The 16,696-nt window shown below is 37.7% G+C and overlaps 1 long non-coding RNA gene across 1 annotated transcript; it reads left to right on the forward strand.

Moving 5' to 3' along the window:
- The first annotated feature begins 26 nt into the window (after positions 1-26).
- Positions 27-7,670, forward strand: LOC309652358. The gene is made up of 2 exons (XR_014258683.1): positions 27-348; positions 3,537-7,670. It is a non-coding gene; the product is annotated as an uncharacterized lncRNA (long non-coding RNA).
- The last annotated feature ends 9,026 nt before the right edge of the window (positions 7,671-16,696 follow it).

A 16,696-nucleotide genomic window follows, 5' to 3' on the forward strand; every position in this document is an offset into this window, starting at 1 on the left:
GGCGCCTGGGGACTCGCCCCGCCCCCGGCGACCCAGCCCGCCCCGCGGACGAGAATGTGTCACCGTAGGCAATGTGCTATCAGGGGGTTATTTTCGAAACACCTCAAATGACTATTTCAGTTGTCCACACTTGCTGTGGACACAGGATGTTAGGGAGGCTGTTTCTTCTGCCGGACTAGTTTTAGGAACTTACGGTAACTTCAAACCTAAAAGGAAAGAACGATCGTTTGCGTTCAAGGTCTAAAGAATTGGAATTTCCGGGTCTTTATTGTATTTTATCCTTTTGACTCAAAGCTCAGATTCAACTCCTTACTCCGATCCAAACCAAACAAGAAACAACTCCCTAAGGTAAATACTTTATTCCTCAGAAAGTGGCGAATCGGCGCGCTTGGGAAGGAGGGGGCAGTGGTGTGCTTTGAGGAAGCGAGTGCCCCAAGCAGGAACTGGGCTGGGAGGGAGCGGTGCTCAGGACAGCCTTGGCCGGAGAGGAGCTGGAGGAGATTGTATAACGGCTTTGGAAGGCTCCCTCGTGCGTACATAGGTCACAAGGCTGAGGCAACAAAGACTCAGCTGAAAATAAAGGCAGAAAGGGAAGCTAGAAAGGAAACCTGTAGGTAACGCTGATCACTGGCCGCAGGGTAATCGGACCACACCCCGCTACGTGTCCTGGCCCCAGGGCCTTTGCTCCCTTTGTTTACTGCCCCAACCCCCACATCTTGATCTCCGTTGATCCAAACCCTGCAAGTCTTTCAAGTCAAGGGTTAAGTACCACCTGCTCTCTGAATCGCGGGGGTAAGAGAATTAGACCGATTGACCTTTCAGGTCCAACTCGGAAAATCTGTGATTCCAAGCCTTCCTTAGCCACCTCACCTAGGCCACAGTGATTTTGAATTTTCGTTTATCTTTTTTTCAATTTAATTTTTATTTTATATTGGAGTATAGTCTCTCCTCGTAAGCTCCCTCCGTTCCAACCCCACCCTCACCCCCGCCTAAATTAGCATAAAGTCAGGCACCTAGGAGGTGACTAGCAAATATTTGGTAATGATGATGAAGAAAGAGGGAGGGAATGCTCAAGAACTCAGATCTGGGACTGTCGGGTTCAACGGCCAGCCAGCGATACAGTTAGATACAGAGATACATTTAGAATTCTCAAGCAAATGGTTTCCATCGAATTCACTGGCTATGCAAATGCCATGACTGGCAAATAACAAGGTACTTCAAGGCCCAGGTACACATGGGGAGAAAAAGTCTTTCCAGGGAAAGCTACTTCATTTTGGAAGAAAGAGTGCTTGCCTGCCCCTACTCTGGTCCTAACTCCCTGACATCTTCCCCTTGGCCTGTCGCCTCAAAAGTCCTTTCTCTACCCTTGTCCCCTTGAAGCTACTGCCTTCTCTTTTTCTTCACCTCATCATCCTTTAAAGATGTTTTTAAAATATTAAAGTAATATATGCTCACTAAAGAAAACTTGGAAAGTATAGAAAAGTAGAGCAAATCACCCATAATTCCTTCTCACAAACAACCACCTGTTAATATTTTAGCTTATTTTTTCTAGTCTTTTTATTCCTTCTGCATAGACCACCTTCCCTGGCAAGTTATTCAGAAGTATGAATAGATTAGAAAAGCCAAAGGTAGTGTGTCACCAAGGAAGGTTAACTGGCTCGCTACCAAGATGCCTTGTTGGATGGCATTACCTTGGTGCTTTCAACCTCAGTCCAGGCTGGACCTTTCCATCTCAGAAACTTGATCTCCTCAGTGTCCCTGAACTGGTCAGTCTCAGGAGGCTGACTCATGCTGATTAACTCATGAGAGACTGATGTGTGAAAACCAGGATGCTGGTTGTTGATGAGAAATAGAACAGTAACAGTTTATTTTATATTGGAGTATAGTGGCCTGACCACTACATTCCCGTCCTTTAATAATGTATAAGCCTCACTCCTTAACAAGTGCTATTTTGTTTTATATGATAACCCTATGAAGTAAATACTATGATTAACCACGCTTTAGCAATGGAGAAGCTAAGGCGCCTGAAGATTAAGTAACTAACAAGTCTGCTCTATGTGGGCTTCACTGTCTCCTTTTTCTACACTTCCATGGTTCACTGACACATTCTTGCTTTAGATATGTCAAAAATATCCACCCAAATTATAGTCAAATCTTGCTTGTCTGGAAGCCATTATGTTTCTTGAAGGTGATTTTTCCATTTGATTCACCATACATTAATTTTATAGTTTAACTCTTGAATAACATTTTATTTCCAAGTTCCTGGGAATATTTTATTGTTGCCCCCGTATATTACCTGGAAGTTTTAATCATACTAATTTTCAAAAATCCAAAATTTTTTAAACTTCACATTTTATAAATGTTTTCCATGGTTTTGCATTTTATGTTAATGTCTACATTAATCTTCCTTCTAGTAGATGTTCCAGTTTGCTTAGCTATTCTCTCATTATTAATAATAAATCTTTTATTATTACATTTCTTGAAAAGAGAGTTCACACACTCTCTCCTTTCTGTTGTTTCCTATTCACTTTCTTTAATTTTTTTTAAAAATTGTATAAGTGATATATAAACACATTCTTTATGAAAATAATTTAAATATTACAGATAAGGTTAAAGTTCCCCATGTCTGTCGCCCATAATCACAGTCTCCTTTATCTCCCTCCCCAAAGGTAACCACAGTTACAGGATTGGTTTGTATCCTTCCAGATTTTTCCCTATGGATTTACACACACACACGCACACACACACACACACACACAGCAATACATATAAAATATTGTTGTTTTCTGCGTATTCTTTTAATGCAAACAATATTATGCTGTACCTACTGTTGTGCAGAGTGCCTTATTCATCCAAAGTTATGTCATGAAGATCTAGTCATGTTATTACATAGAGATCTACTTCATATACTGTGGTTTATGTAGGCATTCCTCTGTTGATAACATTCACTTTGTTTCCAGGTTAGAACTCTTGAAAATAGTTCAGTGAACATACATGTATGTCTGCTTGTGAATGCAGACAGGTGTTTTGGAAATAGGCATTTAAATTTTTGATATATCCAAAAAGCCATTTAAATTATCTGCACCAACCAGTAGTATATGAAAATCTCCATTTTCCCCATCCTTACCAATACATGATATTATTAAACTTTAATTTTGAGCAATCGGATGGGTGCAAAAATGGTATCTTACCTTAAGCCTAATTTATCTGAATACTGATGCCATTGAGCATCTTTTTATGTTTATTTTATTTAATTTATGTAATATTGGTTTATTTATTTATTTTATTTTATTTCTTCTGGGTAATAACTTTATATACTTAGTCATTTCTCCATTGGACTGTTTTTCTTATTGATTTATAGGAATTTTTTTAAAACTACATGATCTGTAATTTAACTTAAAAAAAAAGAAATCCAAAAGAGATAATGAACGTTTTCCCATAAGTGGTTTTCTATTAACATTATTTATGTTGTCTTTTTATTCATATAGTTTTTAATGAAGTCAAATTTATGAGTCTTCCTTTTTGTCTTATTTTAGAAGGCCTATGTAGTAGGTTGCATGCTGGCCCAAGAAAAGATATGTTTACCCGGAACTTGTGAATGAGACCTTATTTGGGAACAGGGACTGTGCAGATGTAATTAAGGATCTGGAGATGAGATCATGCTGGATTTTCCTACTGAGCCCTAAATCCAATGATACATGTCCTTCTAAGAAAAGAAGGCACATAGGGAGGAGAAGGCCTTGTGAAGACAGAGGCAGAGATGAAGTGATGCATTTACAAACCAAGGAATGCCAAGGATTGCCCACAGCCACAAGAAGCCAGGAGAGAAGCATGGACTAGCTTCTCCCTCAGAGCCTCCAGAAGGAACCAACCTTGCTGACACCTTGATATTTGACTTCTGGCTTCCAGATTGTGAGAGAATAATTTTCTGTTGTTTTAAACCACCCAGTTTGTGGTAATTTGTTATGGCAGCCCTAAGAAATTGATAAAGCCTTCCTGCCCTCAAGATCATCAACACATTATTTTTCTTGTATTAATTTTATTGTTTTGCTTTTTATCCATAACGCTCTTAATTCCTCTATAATTTATTTTTATTAATGGGTTTAGATAGAAATTTAACAATGTTTTCCTAAATGTTAGTGCCAATTGCATTAACACCACTTAATGAATATTCTTTTCCCATTGATTTGAAATGCTACGTAAAGTACCCATGGGTCTGTTTCTGGATCACTAGTCTGTTCCATTAATCTATTTTTCTGTTCCTTCACCATTGTTGAACTGCCTTGGCTATTCTTGAGCTTTAATCTTCCATAAGAACTTTAGAATTATCTGGTCAGGTTCTAAGGAAAATCCCAATTTTTATCGTGATTGCACTGAATTTATGGATTCATTTGAGGAGAATGGATATATTGAGAATATTTAGCTTTCCTATCTACAAGGTCTATTTATTTATTCAGACCTTCTCTTATTTCTTTCAGTAAACTTTATAGTTTTTTCCATGAAAGAGTTGTACTTTTTTGTTAAGCTTATTTTTTGGTACTTTATAGTTTTTATTGCTATTAAGATTTTTCCCTGTTATATGTTAATTGGTTATTATCATGTATAGGAAAATGATTTTGTATGTTTATCTTATATCCACTCTCTATGTTAGCTCACTAGGTGTACTGGCTTAAAGGTGATGTTTTTGGGTTTTCTAAATAGACAGTCATATCATTTGCAAATAGTAACAGTTGTGTCTTTACCTTTCAAATATTTATAACTCTTGTAGCGGGTATAGTGGTTATCATTTCTTGTTCCAGACTTTAACGGACTGATTCTAATGTTTCAGTATTAAATATGTCTGCAGTAGGTTTCTGGAAGTTACCATTTATCACTTTAAAATAATTTCTTTCTCTCCTTGGTTTCCTAGAACTTTATCATTAATATTATTATGAATAAATGTTGAATTTTATTGGATGCTTTTCCTGCATGTATTGACAAAGTCATATAGTTTATTCCTCTACTTGGTTAATGTGTGAATTACATCAATAGGTTTCCTTTTGTTGATCCATATTTTTAACCATATTTTCATTCATATCACTTGGTCATGATAAACTATTCTTTTAATATGCACTAGATTCAATTTACTAATATATTTTTAGAATTTTTGCATCATTGTTTTTAAATTATATCGGCCTATAATCTTTTATTTTTATGCTGTCCTTGTTTGGTTTCAGTAACAAGGTTATGCTTGCTTGTGAAATGAGTTTGGTAGTTTCCCATCTTTTTCTATTCCCTAAAACTGTCTATGTGAAAAGAAAAGCATGTGTTCCTTGAAGTCTTGGTAGAACTCATCGGGCAGAACTTGCTGACCTGGTGTATTTTGGAAACAGGTGGCTTTATGAAAATGATTTCAATTCCTTTTTGGGTCATTGTTGATAATAATACTTTCCTAGAAGCTTGCCAATTTAATCCAAGTCAGAGTTTCTTAATCTTGGCACTACTGACATTTGGGGCTGGATGATTCTTGGTTGTGGGGGCTGTCTTGTGCATTTTGGATGTTTAGATGTCAGTAGCACTCCCCCCCACGCTCCCTGCCCCATACCACCACCTAGGTTGTGACAACCACTCCCCAGATCCTGCCAGATATCTTTTGGGGGTCAAACTTTATTAGTAGAAAGTTGTGCAGAACTTTGCTTTTGACTTTTCTGAATCTGAATCATGGCCACCTTTGTACTCCTGACATACTTTATTTGTGCCTTCTCTCTTTTTTATTTGATGAATCTGCCCAGAAGTTTGTCTATTTTTATTACTCTTTTCCCAGAGCCTGTTCTTAGCTTTATTGATTGATTATATCTTTATTTTTGTATACCTCTGTGACCTAATAAATGGAAAAATTTTTTAAATATTTTATTATAAAAAAAGAAAATGTATAATACAATAAACCCCACCACCTATCTTCAACAATTATCAGCTAATAGCTAATCTAGTTTCTGTCATTTATACTCCCATCTTCTCCTCCTTCCATATTATTCTGAGGCAAATCTCAGACTTCATATCCTTTCATCCATAAATATTATATATTAATACTTATAAAAGATAAGAAGGCCTTATTAAATATAACCACACTACCATTATTATTCCTAAAAGTACAACTCCTTAATATCATCAAATATGCTTTCTTTGTTCAAATTGCTCAACTGTTTCAGAAATGAGTGTGTGTGTTTTGTGTGTGTGTGTGTGTGTGTGTGTGTGTGTGTGTGTGTGAAGGAGAGAGAGAGAGAATCAAGCTCCAAATAAGGTCCATGAATTGCATTTTGTTTATATGTCTCATAAGGTTTTTAAGTCTCTTTTAAGCCATAGGTTTTCCCTCTTATCTCTCCTTTTTTCCTTGCAATTTGTTGAAGAAATCTGGTGGTTTGTCTTGTAGGGTTTCCCCAGTTGGACTTTCCTGATTCCATTCCCATGGTATTAACATATTCTCTGTCTTCTGTATTTCCTACAGATTGGTGTTTCACTTTAGAGGCTTAATCAGATTCAGGTTCAGTTTTCTTGGCTAGACTGCTCATATGGAGTTCTCCCATCAGGAGACACATAATGTCTGGTTGTTTCTCAATGGTAAGATCCACTTATTCATTGAGAGTTGCAAAATAGTGATATTCTATCATTCCATATTCATTTATTAGCTGAAATTCTTTTATAAAAAGAAACTTCCCCTCATCTACTATTTTGTACCTAGTGGTACAATTCACATAGGAAAGGCAGGATAAATGCCTTTATTTATTGACTTGCAAAATAATGAGTTAATTATCTATCATTTTTTAAATGTGACCTTTTTTTAGTATTATCATAAACATATGGATTTAAACATTTGATATATTTCAATCCATTACAGTTATTCTCCTTACTGATGATCAGATTGTCCCATATTTGGTCCCTACACTCTGGCCCCTGTGTCCTTTTGACAAAACCCTAGTGGTCTGTGATAACCTCCTTGTTTTCTGAGAATGCAAGATATTGAAGGTTCTACTTGTATGTTTCCTACCTCAGACTAGAAATCAGCCATTCCTCTCAGGAGTCCTGATTCTTTTTAGTGTGAAATGGTATTTGGAAATAAAAATCTGGGCCCTGGGCATCGTGATCCTTCCAATTTAAATTCAGGGCTACAGTATAGGATTTTTACTTCACCTCAACAATCTATATCTCCTTTCTCCCACAACAAATATCCTGATTCTCAAAATAACAACATAATCACTAATTTGCTTTATTCCACAATATAGAGACAACAAGTTTCAGAATAACAATACCAACACCATACCACCAAAAATATGATTACTTACAAAGAGTTTATGATTCTTTTATAGATTTTTTGTCCTTACCTTAAGATGTATCCTGTTAGGGATATACATTAATGTTGCTGTGTTTTAAAGTCACTTTCTGTGTTATTATGTCACCATCTGGATACACAGATTCATTTGTTTCATTTTGCTTTTGATTTTTAGGGATTGCTTTTTAAAAAAATAGTTTCACAATTTTGTAATATATTTACATGGTTTCAAAGTCAAATCTATGGAACAAAGTATACTCAAAGAAGTCTAATTTTTAATCCCTGTCTCTTTATGCTATTCCTTCATACTCCCTATAGAAACAAATATGTATATAGGTATTTCTATCTCTTCCCTTCTTATGTGGGTGGTGTCATATTATGCACACTTTTTTCCACCTTGCTTTTTTTTTAATGAATAATAAGTCCTGTAGATCACTCCATCAGAGTATATATATTCTTAATTCCTTTTCAAAGCAATAGAGTACTTCATTTTGTGGATGTACCAGACCTTTATTGATGGAACGTTTGGGTTGTTTCTAGCCTTTTCCTATTATAAATAATGCTGCAAGAAATAGCCTTGTGGGGGGCTTCCCTGGTGGCGCAGTGGTTGAGAGTCCGCCTGCCGATGCGGGGGACATGGGTTCGAGCCCTGGTCTGGGAGGATCCCACATGCCGCAGAGCAACTGGGCCCGTGAGCCACAATTGCTGAGCCTGCGCATCTGGAGCCTGTGCTCCGCAGCAAGAGAGGCCACGATAGTGAGAGGCCCGCGCACCGCGATGAAGAGTGGCCCCCGCTTGCCACAACTAGAGAGAGCCCTCGCACAGAAACGAAGACCCAACACAGCCAGGAATTAAATAAATAAATAAACATAAATAATTAAAAAAAAAAAAAAAGAAATAGCCTTGTGTGTGTCTCTTATTCATTCTGAAAATCTGCCTTTTAATTGATTATGTCCCCCTGTTTAAGTGTGTTATGATTGCCATATTTGGAGAGTTGTTTTCACCATTTTGTTTTTTACTTTCTTTTTACCATGCTTTCTGACTTTTTTTTCCTTCTCTTGAATTGATAAATTTGTCTATATCCCCTTTTGTTTCCTGTGATGGCTTAGAAACTGTAGTTTGCATTTGTATTCCTTTAGTGGCTGCCCTTAATTTTTAATATGTACACTTAACTATAACATGTTTTAACGTACCTAAAATGATTCAGTATTTCTGTTATTTTTTTGAAACACAACAAAGTTTGTAGCATGCTTTACTGACTCATTGAACAACCCTTCTTTTCTCATCTTGTTATTATTACCTGGAGTTTTATATTTATCTTTATTTGTAGTTTACCTTTTCTTGAATAGGTAATACACTCATACGATTCAAAACTCAAACAATAAAGGGTATATTGTGAAAAGTCTTGCTCCTACTCCTCTCCCATCTTTCCCATTCACCCTATTCCCCCAATCACTTAATCTCAATAAATACATACTTTCCAGAGCTTCTTTATGTAACTATGAATATATACTCTATTTTACCTCCTTCTTACATAGTATAGCATACTACACATTCTGATTGGCACCTTTATTTTTCTTAATGTGGATATCTTTCCATATCAGTACAAATAGATCTTCCTCATTCTTTTATATGTCATAATATCCCATTGTGTGATTGATCCTTAATTTATCTAATCAGTACCCTGTTGATAGATACTTGGGTTGTTTCCAATCTTTTGCTATATGCTAAAGTTGAAATTAATAATCTTGTACATATTTTATTTTATAGATGTTCAGGTATATTGGTAAACACCAGAAGTTGGATTGTTGGTTCAATGAAAAATGAATTTTTTGTTTCAATAGATATAGCCAAATAGCCCCTTATCAGGGTAGTATCAATTTGCATTCCCACTAGGAATGTATGAGAGTGTATAATTTCCCACAGCCTTGCTAATAAAGTGTGTTATCGATTTTGGGGGTGGTTACAAATCTTAGTAGTTATATTTGTCATTTTTCTTATGTAAGAGAGGACAAGAATCTTTTTTTTCTTTAACATCTTTATTGGAGTATAATTGCTTTACAATGGTGTGTTAGTTTCTGCTTTATAACAAAGTGAATCAGCTATACATATACATATATCCCCATATCTCCTCCCTCTTTCATCTCCCTCCCATCCTCCCTATCCCACCCCTCTATGTGGTCACAAAGCACCGAGCTGATCTCCCTGTGCTATGCAGCTGCTTCCCACTACCTATCTATTTTACATTTGTTAGTACATATAAGTCCATGCCACTCTCTCACTTCATCCCAGTTTACCCTCCCCCCTCCCCGTGTCTTCAATTCCATTTTCTATGTCTGCATCTTTATTACTGTCCTGCCCCTAAGTTCTTCAGAACCATTTTTTTTTAGATTCCATATATATGTCTTAGCATACGGTATTTATTCTTCTCTTTCTGACTTACTTCACGCTGTATGACAGTCTCTAGGTCCATCCACCTCACTACAAGTAACTCAATTCCGTTTTTTTTATGGCTAAGTAATATTCCATTGTATATATGTGCCACATCTTCTTTATCCATTCATCTGTTGATGGACACTTAGGTTGCTTCCATGTCCTGGCTATTGTAAATAGAGCTGCAATGAACATTGTGACACATGACTCTTTTTGAATTATGGTTTTCTCAGGGTATACACCCAGTAGTGAGACTGCTGGGTCGTCTGGTAGTTCTATTTTTAGTTTTTTAGGGAATCTCCATACTGTTTTCCATAGTGGCTGTATCAATTTACATTCCCACCAACAGTGCAAGAGGGTTCCCTTTTCTCCACATCCTCTCCAGCATTTATTGTTTGTAGATTTTTTGATGATGGCCATTCTGACAGGTGTGAGGTGATACCTCATTGTACTTTTGATTTCCATTTCTCTAATGATGAGTGATGTTGAGCATCCTTTCATGTGTTTGTTGGCAATCTGTATATCTTCTCTGGAGAAATGTCTATTTAGGCATTCTGCCCATTATTGGATTGGGTTGTTTGTTTTTTTGATATTGAGCTGCATGAGCTGCTTGTAAATTTTGGAGATTAATCCTTTGTCAGTTACTTCATTTGCAAATATTTTCTCCCATTCTGAGGGTTGTCTTTTCGTCTTGTTTATGGTTTCCTTTGCTGTGCAAAAGCTTTGAAGTTTCATTAGGTCCCATTTGTTTATTTTTGTTTTTATTTCCATTTCTCTAGGAGGTGGGTCAAAAAGGATCTTGCTGTGACTTATGTCATAGAGTGTTCTGCCTATGTTTTCCTCTAAGAGTTTGATAGTGTCTGGCCTTATATTTAGGTCTTCAATCCATTTTGAGTTTATTTTTGTGTATGGTGTTAAGGAGTGTTCTAATTTCATTCTTTTACATGTAGGTGTCCAGTTTTCCCAGCACCACTTATTGAAGAGGCTGTCTTTTCTCCATTGTATATTCTGGCCTCCTTTATCAAAAATAAGTTGACCATATGTACATGGGTATATATCTGGGATTTCTATCCTGTTCCATTGATCTATATTTCTGTTTCTGTGCCAGTACCATACTGTCTTGATTACTGTAGCTTTGTAGTGTAGTCTGAAGTCTGGGAGCCTGATTCCTCCAGCTCCGTTTTTCTTTCTCAAGATTGCTTTGGCTATTCGGGGTCTTTTGTGTTTCCATAGAAATTGTGAAATTTTTTGTTCTAGTTCTGTGAAAAATGCCGTTGGTAGTTTGATACGGATTGCATTGAATCTGTAGATTGCTTTGGGTAGTATAGTCATTTTCACAATGTTGATTCTTCCAATCCAAGAACATGGTATATCTCTCCATCTGTTTGTATCATCTTTAATTTCTTTCATCAGTCTCTTATAGTTTTCTGCATACAGGTCTTTTGTCTCCTTAGGTAGGTTTATTCCTAGATATTTTATTATTTTTGTTGCAGTGGTAAATGGGAGTGTTTCCTTAATTTCTCTTTAAGATTTTTCATCATTAGTGTATAGGAATGCAAGAGATTTCTGTGCATTAATTTTGTATCCTGCTACTTTACCCAATTCATTGATTAGCTCTAGTAGTTTTTTGGTAGCATCTTTAGGATTCTCTATGTATAGTATCATGTCATCTAGAGGACAAGAATCTTTGAGGGCTATTTATATTTTCTTTTCTGTTATTTGTTCATGAGTGTTGCCCATATTCTGTTGGGTTGTTGGTCTTTTATGGAATGTGAGGGCATCTTCTATGGCATTTGGTTCTTGAATCATAGTTAGAAAGGCTTACCCAATACTCCAATGTTATAAAGTAATTCTCCCAAGTTTTCTTCTAGTGATCTTTTATTATTTTCCTTTGTACATTCAAATCATTTTTGCATTTGTAGTTTATCCTGGTGTACAGCTTTAAGTATGGAACTATTTTATTCTTTTAGATGGCTACCGGTTGTCCCAACTATTTACTGAGTAGTCTATCTTTTCTCCACTAATTTAAGATGTCGTCTATATCAGATCCTAAATTTCAATATTTATTTGTTTCTACTTATGAACTTCCTTTTTTTTTAAATTGGTCTGTATGTCTATTTATGTCACCATACCCTTTGTTTATAATTATTGAAACTTTAAAATGTTTTAATATCTGGTAGGGCTACCTGTCACTATTCTTCTTTTCCAGGACTTCCTGGCTATTTTTGCTTATTTATTTTTCTATATGAACTTATAATTAGCTTGCCTAATTAAAAAATTAACTCTGTTGATATTTTTATTTGGATGATGTTAAATTTACAAATTACTACTTTGTACAGGGCTACAATAAAATTCAGAGACATGGGTAAGTACATATAATAATTACATTACAATGCATGATATGTTCAATGTTTATTCTCCATTAGCAATGCATAGCTCAATGCTCTGTGCAAAATTGCCATGAACACAGTGCATTAATACAGCACATATGTAGCAATCTTTGCACAATGTATCTGATGCATTGCCTCAGGTGTTTCATATCTCTGATTTTCACTGAATAAGCTTGTGCCTTTAGCATGTCCCAGCAAAGGTAATCAAGAGGGTTCAATCTGTAAAATACATGTATATGTAATATGCTGTATATTATATGTAATGTTTTAAAATATCTATGTTTCCAGAAAAACTAGGAAAGACCGAGAAACTACCATAGATCAGAGAAGGCTAAGGAATCATGACAAGTGAAAATGCAATGGGGGACACCAGATTGGATCCTAGAACAGAAAAATGACATAAATGAAAAACTGGTGAAATCCAAAGTCTAGGGTTTAGTTAATAGTAATATACAAATGTTGGTTTCTTAGTTTTGATAAATGTAGTGTAAAATGATAACATTAGGAGAAACTGAAACTGGGTTACTGATATCCAATAGTTCTCTGTTACCTTTGCAACAACTCTTCTGTGAATCTGAAATTATTCCAAAATAGTTTATTTTTAAAATTCTCTTTCTAGATTTTATGGTTACCCTGTATTATAATTATGTGTCTATATCCTTCACTAGACTGTGAGAACTACTAGAGCCTGGACCATTCAGCACTATTCCTGTGTTCATTGATAGTTATTGGGGACAACCTTAGGATGATTAAGATAAGCCAAGAAGACACTGAGAGGCTGTGGAAAAACTACCAAGTTGTTATCTCCCCTACTTTATATAACGTACCATTCAATTTAATAAGCCAAATGTGTTGCTGATCAACATTTTTATTGTCTCTATCTTCCATCCAGGCAGACTTAAAGAAAAAGATATTTGGGAAAACTGCCCTCAATTGCTGAGAGTCCCCTTCTTTCTCCACTTGCTCATCTTCACTATTTTTTTAAGTGCTCTTCCTTCTTGCCTCAAAATCTTTGGCACAGTAGCTTTGAAGAAGTGGAAGAATAGTGAGCTTGGATTCTAGTCTACACTCTCACATCCTGGCTGTGTAAACTTGGGTAAATTACTTAATCTCTACAAGCCTATTTCTCATCTCCCTAACTAACAGGATTAAATGAGAAAGTATATGTGACACACTGTATAATTCCAAGATACCAGGTGGCCTTCTGCATTCCTTTGTGTGAGATTTTTTTACTGCCAAACTTACTCTTTCTCCAGTGTTCCTTCTGTGAATGGTTACCCCTACCCACTTGTCCAAACCAGAACCCAAGTCATCCTTGACTCCTTCCTCCCTCTAATATCCCCTTCCTGCATTTCAAAATTGTCACCAAGTCCTACAACTTCCTAAATATCTGACCCATCCTCTCATTTTGATCCCCACTGTCACTGCCTTTAGTTTCTCCCTGGACTATAGTAACAGCCTGTTAACCGGTTTCCTTGCCTTCAGATTTCTTCTCCATTTTTCATACTGGTCTCAAATTGACTTTTTAAATGTTTGGCTCTGTTACTCCTCAACTTAAAGTTCTCCTGTGGATTCTCATAGCCTTTAGCATAAATCCAAAATTTTTAGCATTACATTGTGATCTAGCCTGTGTGTATCCACCCAGCAGTGCTGCTCTCTAGTTTCTGCTATATCCCTAAGCTTTAGTTATCTTGAATTATTTTCAGTTGCCTGAAATCACTGTGCATTCTCACACAGTTGCACTATTCCCTCTGTCTGAAGACTTCCTTTCATCCATTTAAAAAATGTGCTAAATCTTGTAGTCATTTCTCAGTCCTCATCTTACTTGACCTATCGGTAGCATGTGATGCACTTGATCACTCCCTCCTTGATTTATTTTCTTCACCCAACTTTTATTTGTTTATTTTTTAGAAGTATATTAGAATTTATTGTAATTTTTTAAACATTTTATATTGGACTATAGTTGATTAACAACATTATGTTAGTTCAGGTATAGAGCAAACTGATTCAGTTATACATATACATGAGTCTATTCTCTTACAAATGCTTTCCCATTAAGGTTGTTGCATAATACTGAGCAGAGTTGCATGTGCTATACGGTAGGTCCTTGTTGGTTATCCATTTTAAATATAGCAGTGTGTACATGTCAATCCCAAACTCCCTAATTATCTCTCCGCCCCACCCTTCCCCCTGGTAACCATAAATTCATTCTCTAAATCTGTAAGTCTCTTTCTGTTTTGTAAATAAGTTCATTTGTATCATTTCTTAAGATTCCACATATAGGGGGAGACCTTCAGATGGCAGAGGAGTAAGAAGTGGAGATCACCTTCCTCCCCACAAATACATCAGAAATACATCTACATTTGGAACAACTCCTACAGAACACCTACTGAACACTGGCAGAAGACCTCAGACTTCCCCAAAGGCAAGAAACTCCCCACGTACATGGGTAGGGCAAAAGAAAAAAGAAAAAACAGAGACAAGAGAATAGAGATGGGACCTGCACCTCTGGGAGGGAGCTGTGAAGGAGGAAAAGCTTCCACACATTAGGGAGCCCCTTCACTGGCAGAGACAGGGGTGACAGGGGGGGGAAGCTTCAGAGCCATGGAGGAGAGTGCAGCAACAGGGGTGCAGAGAGCAAAGCAGAGAGGTTCCTGCACAGAGGATCGGTGCCAACCAGCACTCACCAGCCCGAGAGGCTTGTCTGCTCACCTGCCGGGGTGGGTGGGGGATAGGACCTGAGGCTCTGGCTTCTTTGGAGGTCAGATCCCAGGGAAAGGACTGCAGTTGGCTGCGTGAACACAGCCTGAAGGGGGCTAGTGCACCACAGCTAGCTGGGAGGGAGTCTGAGAAAAAGTATGGACCTGTCTAAGAGGCAAGAGACCATTGTTTCAGTGTGCGCGAGGAGAGGAGATTCAGAGCACCACCTAAATGAGCTCCAGAGACGGGCGTGAGCCGCGGCTATCAGCGCGGACACCAGAGACAGGCATGAAACGCTAAAGCTACTGCTGCAGCCACCAAGAAGCCTGTGTGCAAGCACAGTTCACTGTCCACACCTCCCCTCCCAGGAGCCTGTGCAGCCTGTCACTGCCAGGGTCCCGTGATCCAGGGACAACTTCCCTGGGAGGACACACGGAGCACCTCAGGCTCTTGTAATGTCATGCTGGCCTCTGCAGCTGCAGGCTCACCCTGCATTCCGTATCCCTCCCTGCCCCCGGCCTGAGTGAGCCAGAGCCCCCTAATCAGCTGCTTCTTTAACCCCATCCTGTCTGAGCGAAGAACAGACTCCCTCAGGCGACCTACACGCAGAGGCGGGGCCAAATCCAAAGCTGAACCCCAGGAGCTGGGCGAACAAAGAAAAGAAAGGGAAATCTCTCCCAGCAGCCTCAGGAGCAACAGATTAAATGTCCACAATCAACTTCATCTACCCGGCATCTCTGGAATACCTGAAAAGACAGTGAATCATCCCAAAATTGAGGTGGTGGACTTTGGGAGCAATGATATATAAATTTTTTTCCCTTTTCTCTTTTTCTGAGTGTGTATGTGTATGCTTCTTTGTGTGATTTTGTCTGAATAGCTTCGCTTTTACCATTTGTCCTAGGGTTCTGTCTGTCCATTTTTTTTTTAGTATAGTTTTTAGTATTTGTTATCATTGGTGGATTTGTTTTTTGGTTTGGTTGCTCTCTTCTTTCTTTTTTTAAAAATTACTTTTAAATTTAAAAATTTTTTAATAATTATTTTTTATTTTAATAACTTTATTTTATATTTTTCTTTCGTTTTTTATCTTTTTTTCCCTCTTCTTCTGAGCCGTGTGGCTGACAGGGTCTTGGTGCTCTGACAGGGGGTCAGGCCTGTGCCTCTGAGGTGGGAGAGCTGAGTTCAGGACATTGGTCCACTAGAGACCTCCCAGCTCCATGTAATATCAAACGGCAAAAGCTCTCCCAGATATCTCCATCTCAACGCTAAGACCCAGCTCCACTCAACAACCAGCAAGCTACAATGCTGGACACCCTATGCCAAACAGTCAGCAAGACAGGAACACAACCCCACCCATCAGCAGAGAGGCTGCCTAAAATCATAATAATGTCACAGACACCCCAAAACACACCACCGGACGTGGTCCTGCCCACCAGAAAGACAAGATACAGCCTCATCCACCAGAACACAGGCACTAGTACCCTCCACCAGGAGGCCTACACAACCCACTGGACCAACCTTAGCCACTGGGGGCAGACACCAAAAACAATGGAAATTACGAACCTGCAGCCTGAAAAAAGCATACCCCAAACACAGAAAGTTAAGCAAAATGAGAAGACAGAGAAACACACAGCAGATGAAGGAGCAAGGTAAAAACCCAACAGACCAAAAAAATAAAGAGGAAATAGTCAGTCTACCTGAAAAATAATTCAGAGTAACGATAGTAAAGATGATCCAAAATCTTGGCAATAGAATGGGGAAAATACAAGAAATGTTTAACAAGGACCTAAAAGAACTAAAGAGCAAACAAACAATGATGAGCAACACAATAAACGAAATTTAAAATTCTCTAGAAGGAATCAATAGCAGA

Source organism: Balaenoptera physalus (assembly GCF_965194825.1).
Source record: "Balaenoptera physalus genome assembly, chromosome: X".
Taxonomy (NCBI): Eukaryota; Metazoa; Chordata; class Mammalia; order Artiodactyla; family Balaenopteridae; genus Balaenoptera; species Balaenoptera physalus.